This window comes from Pseudophryne corroboree, chromosome 2, assembly GCF_028390025.1.
Source record: "Pseudophryne corroboree isolate aPseCor3 chromosome 2, aPseCor3.hap2, whole genome shotgun sequence".
Classification (NCBI taxonomy): Eukaryota; Metazoa; Chordata; class Amphibia; order Anura; family Myobatrachidae; genus Pseudophryne; species Pseudophryne corroboree.
Window position 1 is genome coordinate 655540822 of NC_086445.1, and position 20877 is coordinate 655561698.

The window sequence follows — 20877 nt, forward strand, 5'->3', positions numbered from 1 at the left end:
CTAAATGTTCCTGGGAAGAACCCTCCCCAATGTCTGACATGTTACACACTTGTACACACAAACGCACACACACACACACACGCACACACACACACACACACACACACACACACACACACACACACACCCCTATCACACAGGGGAGCTATTGGGGATAGACCCACACTAAAGTCTGTCAGAGAGACACAGAGGGATTTGCCAGTCCACACACTGCGCCTTTTTGTGAATTGTGGAAATATTACCCACTTACAGCGCATATACCAATAATAGGCCCACAGACCTAATTATAATGAACACTCTCTGCCCCTTTTATAACACCCTGTACTTGTATCAGCATTGTCATGAGGAGAAACAGCGTTCAGGAGCTTCACACTGGAGTTTCTGCAGGAGAAAATGGCACCCAGTGAGTGTTCTGGCAAGTCTGAGGAGAAGCCCCGCCCTTCAGCCTTAGCAATGTAATATTTTTACTGGCTGGGGATGGCACATCAGCGGCTGTACATGTATGTACCCTTTTTGCCAGTGAGAGTAAAGTTTTAAAACATGTCCTCAGAGTCCCACCCCCCCAGCGCTCTGCACCCTTTTGTTGAGAGACATGACGCGCAGCGTCCCGCCGCTGCGCGTGTACCAGTATGCCGCAAACGATGACCGGAGGATCCCCTCTCTGCAGGACTCAGGTAATATACTCACCAGCCTTCTGACTTCTGGCTCTGTTAGGGGGTGGCGGCAGTGCTGTGGGAGTGAACGCTGCCAGGCTTGGGCTGTGTTCAGTACCCTTCAGGAGCTAATGGTGTCCTGTCAGCGGAAGCAGAACCATTAACTAATTAAGAAGTTGGTTCCTACTTCCCCCCCAAAGTCCCACGAAGCAGGGAAGCTGTTGCCAGCAGCATCCCTGTAAAATAAAAAACCTAAGAAAGTCTTTTTCCAGCAAAGCTCTGTAGAGCTCCACTAGTGTGCATCCAGTCTCCTGGGCACATTTTCTAAACTGAGGTCTGGAGGAGGGGCATAGAGGGAGGAGCCAGTTCACACTGTTGAAAAGTCTTAAAGTGCCGAAGGCTCCTGCAGAACCGTCTATAGCCCATGGTACTAAAATGGACCCCAGCATCCTCTAGGACGTAAGAGAAAAAACAACACTTCCTGACACAGCTTATTACCAGGAATGGCCCTGAACAAAAGCTATCACTTTTTTTTTCTACATTTATGACAAAACTGCTGTGATTCTGTGAATGAAGTACATTGTACCAGTGAAGTTTATTAAATTAATGACGTTCATTCATGGACCACAATGGGCCTGTTCACAAACAAAACCTGTAATCTTATCAGTGACAAATAGTCTGAATACTGCTGTTAGGGCATCTGGATGATAGACTTAAGGCCCATATAGACGGGCCGATGCGGGAGAGATGTGTGCTGAGCGAACCGCAGCTCAGCACAGCGCGATCTGTGCTGAGCGTGCGGGGAGAGATGGGGGAGGGGCGCTCATTTCACCCAGCGGGTGAAGTGAGCGACCCGCTAGATTGGCCTGCACGGCAGGCCAATCTAGCACCAGCGATAGCCGCGCATCGCTATCGCTGTTAGGGCTACACACGGAGCGATCTTGCTGATCTAGTCAGATTGCTTAGATTATCGCTCCGTGTGTACCTCCCTTGTCAATGTAAAGGTAGACAGTCAATAAGTCAACACAATATGGCCGACATGTATTAGGTCGACAGGTACAAAATATTGACAAGTACAAAGGGTCGACATACAAATGGTCGACACATGTTTTTTTTAAATGTTTTCCAACATTTGCTCTATTTACTATCCACATGGAACATGACTGGGAATAGTAACCTTGCCCAAAGCGAACCTAGCAAAGAAAGCCCGCAAGGAAAGTGCTTCAACTGATGTTGGTGACATATTATCAAATATACAAGGTTTGACCCAAAAAAAAATTACAAAATGTCTGTCGACCACTTACATGTTGACTTTTTAATCTTGTTGATCTTTTGTACCTGTCAGCCTTAACCACTGTCGACTGCTAATTTGTGGGCATAATGTGTAAGGGGCACTTTTACTGGGTGGGCATAATGTGTAAGGACCGCTGCTAATGTGTGGGCATAAAATGTAAGGGGCACTACTATTGTGTGGCGTAACATGTATAGTATTACTGTGTGGACTAATGTGAATAAGGGGACTACTGTGTTGCGTAATGTGAATAAGTGTAATGTGAATAAGGTTGACCTACTGTATCGTGTTATGTGAATAAGGGGACTACTGTGCGGTGTAATGCGAATAAGGGACACTACTGTGTTGATTCATGTGAATATAGGGCTCTACTGTGTGGTGTAATGTGAATAAGGTTGCAGTACTGTGGCATAATTGGAATTAAGAGTACTATTGTGTGGCCACGCCCCTTCTCAATGAGCCCACCCCCTATTTTTTGACGCGCTTGTCCTACTTAGAATATAGTGCAGTCTAGTTACAAATCTGATCCATACACATCTATCTATCGGCCTAATTCAGACCTGACTGCAGCAGCAACCACTTTCTCTAATTGGCAAAACCATGTACAGTGCAGGTGGGGCTGATATAACATGTGCAGAGAGTTAGATTTGGGTGGGGTGCAGAGGCGTCACTGTTCCCAGTGACACCTGAAGCGGGGAGAAATGGTAAATGCGCGGTGGAGCCGCGGTCCGGTAAAAAGGAGTGTGGTGCCGCAAAGAAGGGGGCGTGGCCTCGCGGCCTGGAACCCCGTTTCGTCATTCCGGGGGTGCCGGAGATGCGGGCTGCCCCAGGGAAGTGCAGTGCTGGCTCCTGCACAGTGACAGGAGCAGGTGTGTGTGTGTGTAGGGGGGGAGGGGGGAGGGCAATATTAACATGGAAGCCATCATTTTATTTTCATATACTTTTTATCAGCAGAAAAATTAACATAACTTCCTAAGGGGGGGTATCCAATTAGCCGCATTTGCGATAACTTGGTATCAAATTAGCTGTGAAAAGTTATTGGTAAAAAGTTTCCATAGGGTTTATTGAGAATTTCTCTTCACCATCTCTGATCAGGTGACAAGTAGTGCAAAATCCATATTTTAAGGTCAAAATATAGGGATTTGGTTCAGAACCCCTAGGACACCCCCCTGAATGGCAAAAATAAGTAATGGAAATTGGGGTACAAGATATAAAAACAGATATATGGGGGTGCTTTATGAGTGGAACAATTGTTTTTAGATTTGCAGGTGGAAGTAATCAGTCTGTTTCCACTTTGTATTAAAGTCCCTTGAAATGACCCAAGTATATACCCATTTTTAGGTACCCCACATGTAATGAGAGCACTTATTTTGCTGAAAAATATAGCTTTTCTTCCAGTGGCGGAACTAGAGAATGGTGGGACCAGGTGCAACAATATGCCTTGGGCCCCCTCCCATATTAAAAATAGGGAAAGCACATCACCCAAAAAATGGTGTTTTGTCTCACTGAGAAGGGGTGTAACCACACAATAATGCTCCCAATTCACAATACGCCACACAATAAAGAGGCTTATACAAGTTACACAATACAGTAGAGAGCCTGATACACATTACGCAATACAGTATTGAGCCTTGTACACATTATGCCACACGGTAAAGAGGCTTATACACATTACGCCACACAGTAGAGAGCCTGATACACGTTACGCCACACAGTAAGGAGGCTTATACACGGTACGCCACATAGTAGAGAGGCTTATAAACATTATGTCACACAGTAGAGAGCCTTATACACGTTACACCACACAGGAGAGCTCCTTAAACACGTTACGCTGGTGTCTACCTGATGCAAACACCAATATTTACTACCAGGAATGTGAGGTAGACAGAAACAGATGTAGCCAGCCTCATTGTTGCCGTAATGTGTAGGCATGGGCATACGCATCACGGCAATCTGCAGTGAATGCCGTGCTGTGGCTAGTCGCAGCTGATGTTCACTCCATAGAAGTCTATGTTGTGCGTGTGGACACAGTGTCACACATGCACTTCATAGACATGGGCACACTAGTTGCGCTATCTATGCCGCGATGCGTATGCACCACAGGATGGATGAGTGTGGCTACATCTGTAGATATGGATATACACACACACACATAGTAAAACACACACACAGGAAAACACATATACACACACACACACACCCATAGAAAAGACACACACACACACACCTAAACAGACATAGCAAAATACATGTATAGACACAAACACACATACACACACAGCTAAACATACATACATACACCCATAGCAAAACACACACACAGCCAGCAAAACACAGACTAATACTCTTGTATTTAGATGTGTTTCTTTTTCCACAACATCCTTTTCACCTCCTGGCTCTAGCTGTGGCAAGGCTCCTCACTGCAGTGCTGACGTTTCCTCCTGACTGTACACAGAACACTGCTGCCAGTGCCGGGACTCTCCTTCCTCCCTCCCCCTTCTCCCAGCATGCAATGGTGGACGACAAATACAGATAACAGGAAGCTGCAGCAGCGCGGTGCCGAGAGGAAGGGTGATGAGATCACCCTTCTCAATCGCTGGCGCCAGGCACCGCGTCCAAGCTTTCTCCTGTGTTAGGGCCCACGGCGCAGCGGCGGGCAATGTGTAATGAGTCAGGCTGACTCATAATACTGCTGCCGGCTGCGGGCCCCTTCATAGCGCTGGGCCTCGGTGCATTGCACCGCTTGCACCGGCACTAGTTCCGCCGCTGTTTCCTTCATTTTTTCACAAAATATGCACATAACATAACAGCCATTTGACCCATTTTAATTACACCAAATAGTTTATTATGGCCACCAATATACTTCTATAATGTTTTCTTATAAAAGTTTGGCTTTTTGGGGGGGTACAGGCAGATTTCCCCATTTTCTCCTATACTTATATCTGGTTTTACGACTAGAATTATTGCGTGAATCCCGTTTTCGCTATTTTGGAATAGGATAGATGCGAAAAATAGGAGAATGCAGTCTGCGATAAGCTGTCTTTTCGGTAGATAGGCGAGATAACTGTAGACGCGATTGCAGATTGTGTTATCGTGCCTAATTTGATACCCCCAATATCTCTAAATCATAGGTTCTCACTCGGTCCTCAGAACCCCAAACAGTGCATATTTTTTCAGGTCTCCTCACAGAATCTCAAGTGAAATGATTAGCTTCACCTGTGAATCTTTTAACATGTGTCAGTGAGTAATGACTACACATGTGCATCTGCTGGGTGATCTGGAGAATGTGAACTGTTTGGAGTCCTGAGGACAGAATTTGAGAGCCACTACTCTAAAGGTATTAATCTTATACAGCATTATTTTCATCTGATTTATCTCTACAGAACATACAGTGTGCATGCATCTTTATATCCGAAGCACTAATACCGCTGAGTCTAGAGAGTCTATGGATGTAATTCAGAGTTGATCACTGAAGGGTTAAAGGGTCCATGTCCTTTGTTTTACTGTTATTGCTACAGAGACAAAGACGTCTCAATGTTCCCACATAAGGTTATAACCTTATGAAGCTACTCCCACGCCACACACTGAAACTATGTACTAACTGTGCCTTAGTTTCGACACGTACCCCTGTCCGTGTACGGAAACCCTTATAAGGACATAGAGCTCGTGGTGCCCTCGTGCTATTCATGCTTCCGCTGTATGATATCCTGCCTGTAGTGTCGTATGTTACCTTCATTATCCAATTGTGTTCTTGCACTATTGTATACACCCATGTGTCTTATCTATATAGTAAGCTGTAATCCCTATAATAAACAGAGTGATTCTTAACCAACAGCTGCGTGTTTATTCTTTGTGTTAAGAGTTGCTCTCACGGGTACCTAAGAGGTCATCACATCGAGGGGGTTAAAAAGCAAGATCCTAACAATCTGGGGGCTCGGAGCCGGGATCCAGACGATCGTCCCCTGACCGGTAAGATAGAGAATTTTGTTGTCTGTCTTGCCCACTAAGGGATTGCGACCATCTACTGGATCTGAACCCGTAGCGTGTTCTGGGGACACGTATGGTAATATCTGAGTCAAGGACTCAACAATACTCATACCATAAGAAATTTTAGGCGCCAAGAACAGGTATCAAGGATACCTATAGAGGACCGGGGGTCCGTAATAGTGCTTCCTCGATATGATCACCTACTATTTTTTTGTCATGACAAACTGATATTGTGTACAGTCACAGGGACATTAATTGTACGGGTGGTAAGTGTACGTACATTTGGTGTCACATATTGTTGTACTGTTGTTGTTTTCTGTTCCCGGTAGTTTGTGTAGGGAATATGCACTCCCACATGTTACCAATGATCTATGATCAGATCAGCTGAATGCATACATAGACTATTGTTCCCCTTCCCTGTTATTTGTGAATTCTTTTAGAAATATATTGCGCGGGTGGTAAGTGTACGCGCATTATATGACAGTGTGTTCGGAACAGTCTATGTTTTTGTGATAGGATTGTTGTTGCTTCACCTTAAAATACGTTAGTTACTTGTTGGTAATATGGGATCAGACCAGAGTAAAGAGACTGAATACCCCCCTCCCCTCCCGGGAGATACCTGCAAGGAATATGTTGCTCGTGTCTCCCCTACAAATTACTACCTTGTTAATCCCTGGCTAGACAACCTAGCTGGCTGGACAGAAGCCATGAAAAGTCCCGATCCCTTTCCCAGAGACGGGTCAAACTTGCCATTTTATATGGATATGGTGAAGGGCTTATGTCTTGAGGACAAGGAAGCTTGGCCGTGGTATGACCACGATCCTCAATGGGATATGACATATATGCGGGCGGGGGGAGAGCAGTGGCTTACCATAGCCCCTCATTGGCAGGATAAACCAAGAAAGGTCAGGACTAAGAACAGATCCAACACTCAGTCCCAACTTCATGCAAAAGAAAAAGACAGATTTCAAAAGTTAACTAACAACATCTGTCCCCCACCCTACAACCGCCTTTACCCATCTTTAACAGACGAGGACATCTTAGCCCTGTCCTCTGCAGTTATTCCAGCCCCGCCATCTGCCCCTACACCCCCGCCACCTCAGTCATCATCCATCTCCATCTCACTCTCACCCCCTCGCTCCGCCTCTGCAACCACTCGTCAGTCAGCGGACTCCACAATTGTCACTAATGAAATCACTAGTCCTGGACATACCCGGTCCGGTAGACTCATTTCAGGGGCGGACGGCGGTACACAGGGGACGGAGACACACATGCCTTTCATGACAGTGGGTGATCAACTATTAAAAAAACCTATTGAGGGTGAAGATTTAGACAGAATTATTAAGAACTGTCCCAAACCTACGGTAGCACCCAAGGGCTGCATCGCTTACTTAAAAAAGGCTTGTAATGGGCGCAGTTTCACACAGGAAGACATGAGACTCATCATAGACGGGGTCATAGATCATTACAACGGGTGGGATTGGAGTAAGGTGCCCACAATCAGTGCCCCTATAGCAACGGCTAATCAGACTGCCACTAATTACCCCCTCAATACACAGGACGGCATAAAGAAAATGTGGGATGAACTGAGTGAACATATGGACGCAGTGTTTAAAACCCGCTCGTCTCTCCCAGTAGCAGTAGCTTGCAAACAGAAACCTAGTGAGAATGTGACTGAATTCTGGAAGAGATTTAAAAAGTGTTGGTCAGAGGAGGCAGGTCTCACCCTAGTTAATACCGACAACTTACTCATTTCTACATTTATAAACAACTTGTTGCCATCCGTGACATTAACTGTAAAACAAAGTGTTTCTAGTTGGACCTCAGACAACATTGAGGTATTTAGTAAACACTTATATGAAAAGGAAGCAGCAGGCTGTTTTGACATCAAAAAGATTACCCAAAGTGTACCAACCCACAGTTTTCAGAACCCCCGGAGGCAACACCGGAACCCTCGTCCCCAGCGGGACATCCCACATAATAGGGGTCCCCCTGCACCTCCAAGCAGACGACATACATCCTGCTTTAATTGTGGAAAAGATGGACATTGGGCTAGGGACTGTCCTTACCCCTTTAATAAAACTAAACAACCATTGACTGAACCTGTCCCCACTAACAATACTCCCAGAGACGCCCCAAGGTTCCAAATTGACTGGCAGGGACAGCCCCGCTGACGGGGCCCGGAGGAGAGTGTCCCGACTTTCATGCAGCTCACTGGTCACTGGAAGGAACCCCCAATGGTCAATCTAGGCATAAATGGAACAAGTGTCCCATTCCTGATTGACAGTGGAGCCACCACCAGTGTCCTGTGTAGGGACCAGTACCATGGACCCTTAAGAAAGTCCGCTCCTTCGATGGGAATCAATGGGATACCCACAAAAGCTTATTCCACTGTACCTATCCCTATTGACACACCACGTGGACAATATATAGGGACTCACTCGTTCACTGTCATACCTGACTGCCCAGTTAACCTGTTGGGAAGAGACCTCCTTACTGAACTACAGATAACCATTACCCCTACTGGTAAGGGTATGGACATAATCTCACCACATTTCCCCGTGATTACTGAAACCTCTGAACTAGACACCATAGACCCCCATGTATGGGCAGATGGGCCCCTCGACACAGGCTTGATATCTTGTACCCCCTACAAGGCCACACTGAAATCTGATGTACATCCCGTTTACCAGAAACAGTACCCATTGTCCAAAGAAAAAATGGATGGCCTTAAGCCCATGGTAGAACAATTCCTGCAGCAAGGCATACTTAGACCCGTAGTCTCTCCTTACTGTACACCTGTCAACCCTGTTGTTAAATCAGATGGATCAACTAGATTTGTACAAGATTTGAGGGCAATTAACCAGCTAATTGTCCCCATTGCTCCCATAGTCCCAGACACTAACTCCCTCCTCTCAGCCATCCCTGCGGACGCTGTGTACTTCACCGTCATTGACTTAAAAAATGCCTTTTTTAGCATACCTGTTGACCCACAGACACAACTGCTGTTCGCATTTTCTTTTGGGGGCCAGCAATTAACTTGGTGTAGGTTACCCCAGGGGTTCATAGACGCTCCTGTCGTTTACACCATTGTCCTCCAAGCCACTTTAAAATCATGGCACCCCCCCCAAGGTTCTGTCCTGCTACAGTATGCAGATGACCTGCTTCTCTGTAGTCAAACGGAGGAGGCCTGCCGAGAGGATGGTTTATCACTGTTACTATGGCTCTGTAAATGTGGACACAAAGTGTCAAAAACTAAAATGCAATGGTGTAAAAAGCAAGTTGATTATCTGGGTTTTGTCCTCACAGAGGGAGAGAGGAAGGTCAGTCCACAACGCATTCAGTCTGTACTGGGTCTGGTCCGCCCAGCCACTCAGAAGGAAATGCTGTCCTTTCTGGGTATGATAAACTACTGCAGACAGTGGATATCTGATTGTTCCTATTATGACAATATTCTGAGACAAGCCACACTAGCTGACAAACCCAGAGACATACAATGGTCACAAGAAATGTTGGATGCATACGAGAATTTGAAATGTTTGTTGATTAAAAGTCCGGCACTTGGCCTCCCCAACTATGTATTACCTTTTTACCTCTTTGCAAGGGACAACTGTAAAACCATGGCGGGGGTACTAACTCAAGAACATGGAGGTAAGCTGCGCCCCGTGGCATTTTTTTCTAAAATAATGCCCGTGTCAGTCCAGGGAATGCCTGCTTGTCTTCGAGCCCTGGCAGCCTGCGCAATGGTGGCTGAGATGGCTATGACTCTCACCCTAGGTCACCTTACTGTACTACATACCACACATAATGTAGTTACCCTACTTAAAGGCCTCCACACACAACATATGTCTGCCCAACGCCTCAGTGGCTACGAAGTACAATTGTTGGGAAATCCATCCCTTGCTATTCAGTATGCCAATGCAACTTCAGGTCCTGCCCCTATTTTAAATTCTCTCCTTGGTCTCAAAGGTCCCCTAGACGACTTGCCCGATGACCATGACTGCTGCATGACTATTGAGACTGAGACATCTCCCAGATTGGACATGTCCCCCATACCGGTACCTGATTCTGACCACGTCTTTGTTGACGGCTCTTGTACTAGACCAAATGACTCCACATACCAAGCAGGTTATGCCGTTGTGCGCCTGCCCAATGACATTCTTGAAGCAAAGCCCATACCTTACCAATCTGCCCAGGCTGCTGAGCTCATAGCCCTAACCAGGGCATGTACTCTGTACCGGGATAAACCTGTTACCATCTACACTGACTCAAAATACGCCTACGGCGTTGTGCATGACCATGGAGTCATCTGGTCCCGCCGGGGTTTCATCGGAGCTGACGGTAAGAACATATCACATGCCAAACTTATCACTGACTTACTTCATGCAATACTCCTGCCTAGTGATATTGCCATCTTACATTGTAGGGCCCACACTGGCGGGGCTGATGAAATTTCCAGGGGTAATGCCCTCGCAGATAGCTCCGCCCGCCAGGCAGCTCAGCTCCCCACCATACACCAAGCCATGGCCGTCATGACCCCACCCATGATAGATGATCAGTATCTAATTACTGAACTCCAAGTTTCTGCCTCCCCCAAAGATTTAGCTGATTGGTTGTTTCCAATAATGCAGAAGAATCCTAAAACAGGATTAATCTGCAAAGAGGGGAAACCATGTATACCTCAAGCAAGCGCTCCTTTGTTCATATCGCACTATCATGGGATTGGTCACAACAGCAAACATACAACACATACATTACTAGACAAAGATTTCTACATCACAGACGCTAGATTACTAGTTGACCAGTATGTTAGCAGATGCATTACATGCTTAAGAAACAACCCTAACAATCCTATGAAGGCAGCTCACCAACACCTGGCATATCCAACCACGCCTTTTACTCATTTGCAAATTGATTTTACTCATATCCCAAACAAAGGGGCTAAACAGGAGTATGCTTTAGTCATAGTAGACATGTTTTCAAGGTGGCCCGAAGCATTCCCTACCAAGGTGGAGGATGCCAAGACTGTTGCTAGAATACTCACACAGGAAGTTATACCCAGGTGGGGCTGCCCATTACAAATAAATAGTGACAAAGGTTCAGCTTTCACGGCCAAGATCACACAGGCTTTGGTAAAGGCCCTACAGATAGAATGGAAGTTTCACATTCCGTATCACCCCCAAAGTTCAGGGGTCGTAGAGAGGATGAATAGGACTATTAAGGACAAGTTAAGGAAGGCCACGGGAGGTACCTTTCACAAATGGAAACAAGTCCTCCCTATCATTCTAGCAGAAATCAGGATGACCCCACAGAAGACTTTGGGATACTCCCCCTTTGAGATACTCATGGGAAGACCCTTTCCCACGCCCTGGGCAAAGAAACCCATGATAGTGCAAGAGGGGGATCTCGATCAGATCAGGGAAGAATATGTCAGGTCTCTCATAACCAAACTGACTGAAGTTGAGCATAATGTTGTTCGGAAAAATCCCTCTAATCCACAGGAACCAACTCACCCCTTCCAGGTGGGAGACAGAGTGGTTGTTAAGGTTCTCCCCAGAAACAAAGAACCAGGAGACTTTGCGTACGGTCCCGAAACAGAGGTTGTTGCAGTTACCAGAACAGCGATCCTTACCAAAGAAGGCCCTACCTGGATACATGCATCCCGAGTAAAGAACATACCTAGACCAGACCGGGAAGGAAGACCGGAAGGGGTACTAACGGGAGTAGACAACTCTGACCCCCAACAACAAAGAGAGGTACTAACGGGGGCGGACAGCCCTGACCTCCAGCAGGAAGAGGTACTAACGGGGGCAGACAGCCCTGACCTCCAGCATGAACAAAGAGGGGATCCACAAGAAAGAGCCATCGATTTTTGAACTATGGTGGAAATGTACTACTTTAACTGTAATTCTTATCCTTCCATTGCCCTGCGAGGCTGAGGTGGCCATAACTGAGGAAGCAGGCACATATACCTTTTGGTATAATTCCTCTAATACCGAGGTAGCCACCTACATAATAGACTATTGTACCATCGTCCCCTGTAAGTCCAAGCGATGGTCCTGGCAATGTGACCAATATGGGACACCATATTCCTCTAATCAGGCCTATATCTGTGTCACCAGCCCTAAGTGGGGAAAGGAGTGTGACTCCTGGGGGGCGGTGGGGTGGAATTCAGGAATTAATTGGGGATACCAGCCCCATGAGGCAACTCTCAAACGTGATAAAAACGGGGAATCATTGCTTTCTCGACTCACTCTTTATAGGAAAAGTAAATGTGATAGCCACTTTATAATAAGTATACGGCATCCCCAACCCACTGACGCTGACACCTATGTTCTGGGGAAATATGGAGAATATTTGTCACCCCGAAGACAATTTCTCTTAAAAGATATGTTTAATAATTCAGATTATCAGCCTAAAGCTAGTACCCAAAGTAATCCCCTGAGGCCTCACATAACCACATTCAACGACATAATAGCCATAAACAATCCCACCTTCGAAGACACCCTAGCTATTGAGACTGGGTTTTCTGACATAAATTTTTGGTTAGAATGGATGAAATACAGTGCCATCAAACATAATAAAAGTAACTGCTATGTTTGTGGCAAGTCTAGACCCCACTTAGGTACAGTGCCTCTGAATATACCCCCATACCAGGAGGGTTGTTTTTTCAGCCTCTACAATGGCACCAAGACCAACGACAGTGAGTGTGAAATGTGGAAAAAGGAATACCCCATACTATCGAAAAATCCCAATCCAGGTAATACCATAACTATATATCCAGGAAATTATACCTGCTATGTGTCAAACGATACCCATGGTAAGAACTTAAAAACCTTCCCTCAAGGTTACTGCGCATCTAGAAGGACTACTGTCCTGAACAATCAGACCAAATCTCTAGGTGATATCTACTATATCTGTGGAGATATGAAATTAAGAACAAAATTAGATGCCCCATGGAAAGGAGAATGCGCCCTGGCTAAGGTAATCATGCCCCTCCACATTCTCCCAGAGGAGGAGCAGCCTCCTTCTCCCATTTTAGCCTCCAGGAGAAGGAAAAGGGAAAGCCCAGGAGGTAGTTTTGACCCACATGTGTATATTGATGCTATAGGAATCCCTCGAGGGGTCCCTGATGAATTCAAGGCAAGAGATCAGGTTGCTGCTGGTTTTGAATCTCTCATCCCCATAATATCCGTAAATAAAAATCTGGCCTGGATTAATTATATCTACTATAATCAGCAGAGATTTGTTAATGACACGAAAGATGCCCTTAAAGGTATAGCCGAGCAACTAGAAGCTACTTCCCAAATGACATTTCAAAATCGTATGGCTCTTGATATGATATTGGCAGAAAAAGGGGGCACCTGTGTCTATATTGGAAAGATAGAGGGATGTTGCACCTACATACCTGACAACACCGGCCCCAATGGTAAGGTCACCTTGGCCATAAAAAAACTAGAGGATTTATCGGTAGAATTGAAAAAGAATTCAGGCATTGATAACCCCTGGAGCCAATACTTCGGTTGGTTCGAGAACTGGAAACAAGCACTTGTACAATTGGGAATCTTTATATTGATTGTTCTCATTCTTATATGTGTTATTGTGTTCTGCATCCTACCATGTTGCCGACGGCTCACAACTAAGACCATCGAGAATACTCTCATGTATGAGTCTATAGCCCCACCACATGACAACTCACCTGCAGGTTATAAACAATATCTGGCCAAATACCGTTCAGGGAAACCTCCTGGTAAGAATCATATCACATGAATTTATGATTCTAAGAGGGGGTTGAAGGGTTAAAGGGTCCATGTCCTTTGTTTTACTGTTATTGCTACAGAGACAAAGACGTCTCAATGTTCCCACATAAGGTTATAACCTTATGAAGCTACTCCCACGCCACACACTGAAATTATGTACTAACTGTGCCTTAGTTTCGACACGTACCCCTGTCCGTGTACGGAAACCCTTATAAGGACATACAGCTCGTGGTGCCCTCGTGCTATTCATGCTTCCGCTGTATGATATCCTGCCTGTAGTGTCGTATGTTACCTTCATTATCCAATTGTGTTCTTGCACTATTGTATACACCCATGTGTCTTATCTATATAGTAAGCTGTAATCCCTATAATAAACAGAGTGATTCTTAACCAACAGCTGCGTGTTTATTCTTTGTGTTAAGAGTTGCTCTCACGGGTACCTAAGAGGTCATCACATCGAGGGGGTTAAAAAGCAAGATCCTAACAATCACAGCAGCAAATTTGTTAGCAGTTGGGCAAAACCATGTGCACTGCAGGGGAAGGGGCAGATATAACATTCGCAGAGAGAGTTAGATTTGGGTGGGGTGTGTTCAAACTGAAATCTAAATTGCAGTGTAAAAATAAAGCAGCCAGTATTTACTCTGCACAGAAACAAAATAACCCACCCAAATCTAACTCTCTCTGCAAATGTTATATCTGCCACACCTGCAGTGCACATGGTTTTGCCCAAACAAATTTGCTGCTGCGATCAACTCTGAATTACCCCCAATGTACACTATTCTGATTTCATTTAAAAAAATAGTTTGCAACATTGTTGTTGTTTTTTTGTTTGTTTTTTTACCACTTTTCAATCTGAGATGAGGATAGATCCAATAGAAAAAATAAATGCTGGTCTCATCCAAGTATACCTGATACTAAAGGAATTTGGATGAGTGTTTCAAATACAGTATTGAAACAAATCGGTGTGTGTGCAATCAGTGAGCATTACACATAGCTGCCACAAGGCCCTTGCTTCTTCTTAGCACGTCGTGCAGACCTTTCAGGCATGCATTCGGCAGTCTGTACAGCCACTCTGAGCAACCTCAGGACACTTCCTGGTAGTAGCCCCACCCCCATCTTGTGACACAGAGACATCATGAGCTACAGAGGCGGGCTGGAACAGGGTGCACATTGGGATCTATTCAGTATAGACCTACATCGCATACTGATGATTTTCGGTCCAGTGTGCACACGCAGTACTCGTTCTGTGTGTGCACGACCCAGAAGATGCGTTTGCATCTCAGTGATGCAAATGTTTCTGCCTGATTAACAGGATATAAATAATTAAATGATCTCCATATTGGTTGGTATCGGTTGGGGTCGGTGACGCGCGCGAGGGGGGTGGGGGAGCGGCTTCAGAAATGGGGATGGGTCCAGTCCATTTTCGGGGCAGCCGCGTGACATCACACATTGCCACTGCAAAGCAGAACATGACAGCGGTGTGCCTACAGTCGCAGCTAGGTTGCGCAGGCAGTGGGCTTCCCTTGTTTTAAGGGGCCAGTGATTAAATTGCGATTGCATTTCTGGTGGCCATTAGCATGCTAGGAAGCCTTGCCCTGTGCTGGGAAGCCCTCAGCATGCGATTCTAGCCAGTTGCAGTTTTGCTAAATTAGCAAACTGCAACTGAAGTTGAATAAGGTCCTTAAGCTCCAATGTCCGGGCTAGTATAAACATAAGTAATCATATAGGACAAATATATAGCTTGATCCAATTTCATGACTTAATATACTGACTAGCGCTGTATCCCATAGGGCAGAGATTTTCAACCTTTTATAACTCACGCCACACTGAACAAGATCTAAATATTGCCATGGCACACTCATATATAATTGTGATGCATGGTGCAGTTGCGTATCCTAGGATGTTATGTCGCAGCTTCTCCATAGGTAACGCCTGAGCCACATCTGAGAAACCCAGAAGAGCCCAACACTGCCCGGGCCCAAAATTAGAACAGGCTCTGCAACCATTAAACCCACCAGTATTGATCGTTCCAGGGCCTCAGTAGCGGCAAAACACTGACGGGCCTGGCTCTGCTCTATGGCGGCACACCTGGAGACTGCTCAGGACACACTAGTGTACCACGGCACAGTGGTTGAAAAACACTGCCATAGGGCAACAGTGTGGAGCACTTATCTACATACATACACTAAAGAGTAAGTTTACTAAAGGTTCTAAAAATGAAAAGAGGTGATCAGACTCTATCATTTCTCTATTGCATCCTAGAAAATTATAAACAGATCTGATTGGTTGCTATGGGCAACATCACCACTTTTCATTTTTAGACCCTTTAGTAAATGTATCCCTGAGTGCAATGTTAAAATAAACACCACCAGTTTTAAAATACACAAAAAGAATAATTAACCAAAAATATAAAAAATGACAAAAACAAAACAAAACAAAAAAAAACGAATGCAAGTGGCATAAACAAATAATAATAAAAATATAAAAAAACACATGTAATGAATATTCTCGTTAAGTCCTCTTGGTGCAATAATTTTTAAACCATTTTGCCTCCTTTTACAATAAAATATGCTCCCTATCACCACCCCTTTCCAACTTAGGCACATGGTGCCACATGGTGTTTCATTGAGAAGCATATTTGATGAAGTAACACTGACTTGTGGTTTGCCAACACTGTGTAATTTTCCATCTAACATCAACAAATATTTGATTTACTGGTAATCTGTAGATATTAACATCATTTTAAATACTTGCAAATCGTATTTCTTTCTGCAAACTTCACTGCTCTCTCATACAGCCACCACTCCTCCTCCTATTCTCATTTTACTACCAGTTTACACCCCATCCACGCTATGGCCAGGCTGGCAACCCCCATCACTCATTGTCCTTCTAATCCTTTATTCTGTCCCCTGTTACCACCTCTATCCCTCTCTCCCAGTCTCCTACATCTCATCATCTCTCCTCTCCTCTGTCTGCCTCCCTACCCCTCTTCTGTTTCCCCATTGCAATTCACTTCTGCCCCTTCACACCATTTATACCCCACCACTCAACCCTGCTCTCTCCCTCCTCTGCCTGTCTCCTCACCTCTCCTCCACCAGTATCAAACTGCACTCCCTCCCTGTCTCACGCATGCAGTCTCCCTTCCTAGCCAAGGCCCCAGCACCATCATCACACCCTCTTTATCCTCTCCTTCCAAATTACTCCTACCTCAACGCTACAGCAATCCTGATAATCTCATTCACATCTCTCCCACAAACTCATACCCCCTATCCTGTGCACTCTGGAATGCCAGATCTATTTGCAACAAACTGGCCCCCACTCATGACCTTTTCATTTCCAACTCCCTGCACCTCCTGGCCATTACAGAAACCTGGATTACTCCTCATGACACCACTTCTCCTGCTGCTCTCTCTGCTGGGGGCCTCACATTCTCACACACACCCCGACCCGGGGGTCGCCATGGGGGTGGTGTTGGGATCCTTTTACCCTCAAGCTACACATACCAACTTATACCTCCAGAACCTTCTCTTACATTCTCTACATTTGAGGTCCATGCAATACGCCTCTACCAACCTACTAATCTTCGAGTTGCTGTAATTTACCGTCCACCTGGCATTTCCTCCAAATTCCTCGACAACTTTGCTTCCTGGCTACCTCACTTCCTCTCTTCTGACATTCCCTCCATTATTCTAGGTGATTTCAACATCCCTATCGATAACCCCACAAAATCACCTGCCTCTAAACTCCTCAACCTCACCTCTTCACTTGGTCTCTCCCAGTGGACCACCTCACCCTCCCATGTGAACGGGAGCTCACTGGATCTGGTTTTCACTCACCGCTGTGATATTTCTGATTTCTCCAATTCCCCTTTTCCCCTCTCTGACCACCACTTGCTCTCTTTCAACTCATCTATCTCTGCTTCCCCATCTCTCCCTCCTAAGGCTACCATCACAAAGCGTAACATTGAGGCTATTGACACCTCATCCCTATCCTCCCTGTTTGACTCCCTTCTCTCTCCTCTTCTCTCTCTCACATGCCCTGAACAAGCCACATCCCTATACAATGCATCTCTTACTTCTGCCCTTGACTCTGTTGCTCCGCCAACCACTATTCACCATCGCAGATCAACACCTCAACCCTGGCACACCAAATGCACCAGATACCTACAAAAATGCTCACGTACTGCCGAGTGACAGTGGAGGAAATCACGCTCTAAAGCAGACTTCCTCCATTTCAAATTCATGCTCTCATCCTTCAGTACTGCCCTTTCCCTTGCTAAACAATCATACTTCAAAATCCTCATTTATACACAGTCTTCCAACCCCCGGCGCCTCTTTGCCACTGTTAACTCCCTCCTCTGCCCACCACCACCCTCCTCTCCCTTCCTCATTGTCTGCTCTTGACTTTGCCACTTATTTCACATCCAAGATTGACTCCATACGTCAGGATATCACTTCCCACCAGACCAGCAACCAGCCACCACCCATCCCTTGCCACCCCTCCCCTTCCCTCTTACCAACTCTGACATCTTTCTCCCATGTATGTGGCGAGGAAGTCATGGCCCTCATCCATTCCTCCCCCCCCCACAACCTCCCCGCTCGACCCTATCCCCTCCCACCTCCTCCGCTACCTCTCCCCTTCTGCCTGTTCCCATCTTGCCCACCTTCTCAATCTCTCCCTTTCATCAGGCACTGTCCCCTCTGCCTTCAAGCATGCTCTTGTCTCCCCTATTCTTAAAAAACCTACCCTTGATCCTAACACTCTCTCCAACTATCAACCCATCTCTCTCCTCCCCTTTGCCTCCAAACTTCTTGAGCGTATTGTCTATAATCGCCTCACTGCCTTTCTTTCCTCTCACTCACTGCTTGACCCATTCCAGTCTGGTTTCCGTTCTCTCCACTCCACTGAAACTGCCCTCACAAAAGTCTGCAATGACCTCCATGCAGCCAAATCTAAGGGCCACTACTCTCTGCTTATTCTTCTTGACCTCTCTGCTGCTTTTGACACTGTGGACCACCCTCTCCTTCTGCAAATCCTTCACTCTCTTGGTCTGCGTGATACTGCCCTCTCCTGGCTGTCCTCCTACCTCTCTGATCGTTCCTTCTCTGTCTCCTCTCATGATGCTACCTCCCCCCCACTTCCACTAACTGTTGGTGTCCCCCAAGGCTCTGTTCTTGGTCCTTCCTTTTCTCTCTCTATACGTCCTCTTTAGGTGAACTCATTAGTTCTTTTAACTTCCAATACCACCTCTATGCTGATGACACTCAAATCTACCTCTCCTCCCCTGATCTCTCCACGGCTCTCCTCATTCGTACCTCAAACTGTCTTTCTGCTATCTCTTCCTGGATGTCTCAGCACTTTCTTAAACTCAACATGTCTAAGACTGAGCTGATCATCTTCCCACCCTCCCGCACAGCCTCACCTCCCACAATCTCATTATCCATTGATGGCACGACTATCTCCCCTAGCCCCCAAGTACGCTGTCTTGGCGTAATCCTTGACTCCTCCCTCTCCTTCAAACCACACATTCAGCACCTCTCACAAACCTGTCATTTTCATCTCAAAAACATTTCTAGAATCAGACCTTTTCTCACCCAGGATGCCACTAAGATCATTATTCACTCACTGATTATTTCCAGACTGGACTACTGTAATCTCCTCTTAACTGGCCTCCCTGACAATTACCTCTCTCCACTCCAATCTATCCTCAATGCTGTTGCCCGGCTCATCTTCCTCACCAAACGCACTACGTCTACCTCCCCTCTCCTACAGGCCCTCCACTGGCTTCCCTTCCCTTTCAGAATCCAATTCAAACTTCTCACACTCACTTACAAAGCACTCACCCATTCCTCTCCCATCTACATCTCTGACCTTATCTCCCTTTACTCTCCCGCCCGTCCTCTTCGCTCTGCTAATGCACGCCGACTCTCCTGTCTTGATTACTTCCTCCCACTCCTATCTCCAAGATTTTTCACGTGCTGCTCCCTTTCTCTGGAATTCTTTACCTCTCCCCCTCAGACTCTCCACCTCTCTACAAAACTTCAAACGGGCTCTTAAGACCCATTTCTTTACCAAACCCAGCCAAATCTCATCCTAACCCTCTGTTCCACGCTCTCTATGTACCCCATCTGTGTCACCCCTGTCTGTCTACCCCTCCCCTTAGAATGTAAGCTCTCACGAGTAGGGCCCTCTTCCCTCATGTGCTTATACTTTTCTTACTTTAATAATCCTCAACTGCCCAGATCCCGCAGTTTTTTGACCACCTGGAACTTATCTCTATGTTTACTGGTGTAGTTATGCTTAGTTGCCCTGTACTTGTCCTATATTGTCTTCAACTGTAAGTCACTGTTTTCCTATTTTTTCTTTATGTGCATTTGTACTCTGTAATTGGGCGCTGCGGAACCCCTGTGGCGCCATATAAATAAAGGATAATAATAATAATAATAATAATGGTGAATCAACATGCATTTTAATATCACTATTTGATGACTCATCTGCATAAAGTGCATGCAACCGGTTCATCACTTTGACCACTTCCTATCGCTTGCCTTACTAATGTGCAATGATTCGCCATCTGATCACAAAAACATATTGATGTCTTACTGTCAAAATATAAGACACACAGGCACATCAATATATAGTTGACAAAAGACGATGTTCAAGTGAGCCAGTGGTTGATGCAAATCTTTCGGCCTGTATGCAAGTGGGCAAACTCTTACCCAGCAATCATCCCATTACATTTATTATTTATTTATTAACAGTTTCTTATATAGCGCAGCAAATTCCGTTGCCCTTTACAATTGGAACATGTGGTGCATCCGAGGCATTTAAAGCAGCCAGCACATTTTCTGCATAGCTAAGTAGTACCAGAATTCTTCTGGCAATTTTTGATGGGCTTCATTAGCAACTGTTTCAAGTCCGGCCCTCTTCTAACGGCTATCAGAGGCGGCTTAGTGATTGTTTTTAAAGCACCATCAGAATGTCATTTTTTCATTGTCCTTGCAAAATTCGAAGCCCTGGTATCAAACTGGGAGGTGATCACTAATTTGCTTACAGACGCTATCCCATTTTGCATCTTTTCTCTTCCATGGATCGTACTCGCTTCAAACACCTTTTGATCACTCTAGGTGCATATCTTCTTTCAGCAAACCTATTGGCAATCTCATTCAATTGTGGCTCAGCCTAA

General features: G+C 45.7%; 1 protein-coding gene and 1 pseudogene across 2 annotated transcripts in view; one reads left to right on the forward strand and one right to left on the reverse strand.

Annotated features, from left to right (window-relative positions):
- The window catches only part of SLC6A17 (solute carrier family 6 member 17), a 296779-nt gene that overhangs the window by 56525 nt on the left and 219377 nt on the right, over positions 1 to 20877 (reverse strand). The gene's annotated exons all lie outside the window — the stretch shown is intronic.
- Positions 12322 to 19749, forward strand: LOC135050430 (uncharacterized; annotated as a pseudogene).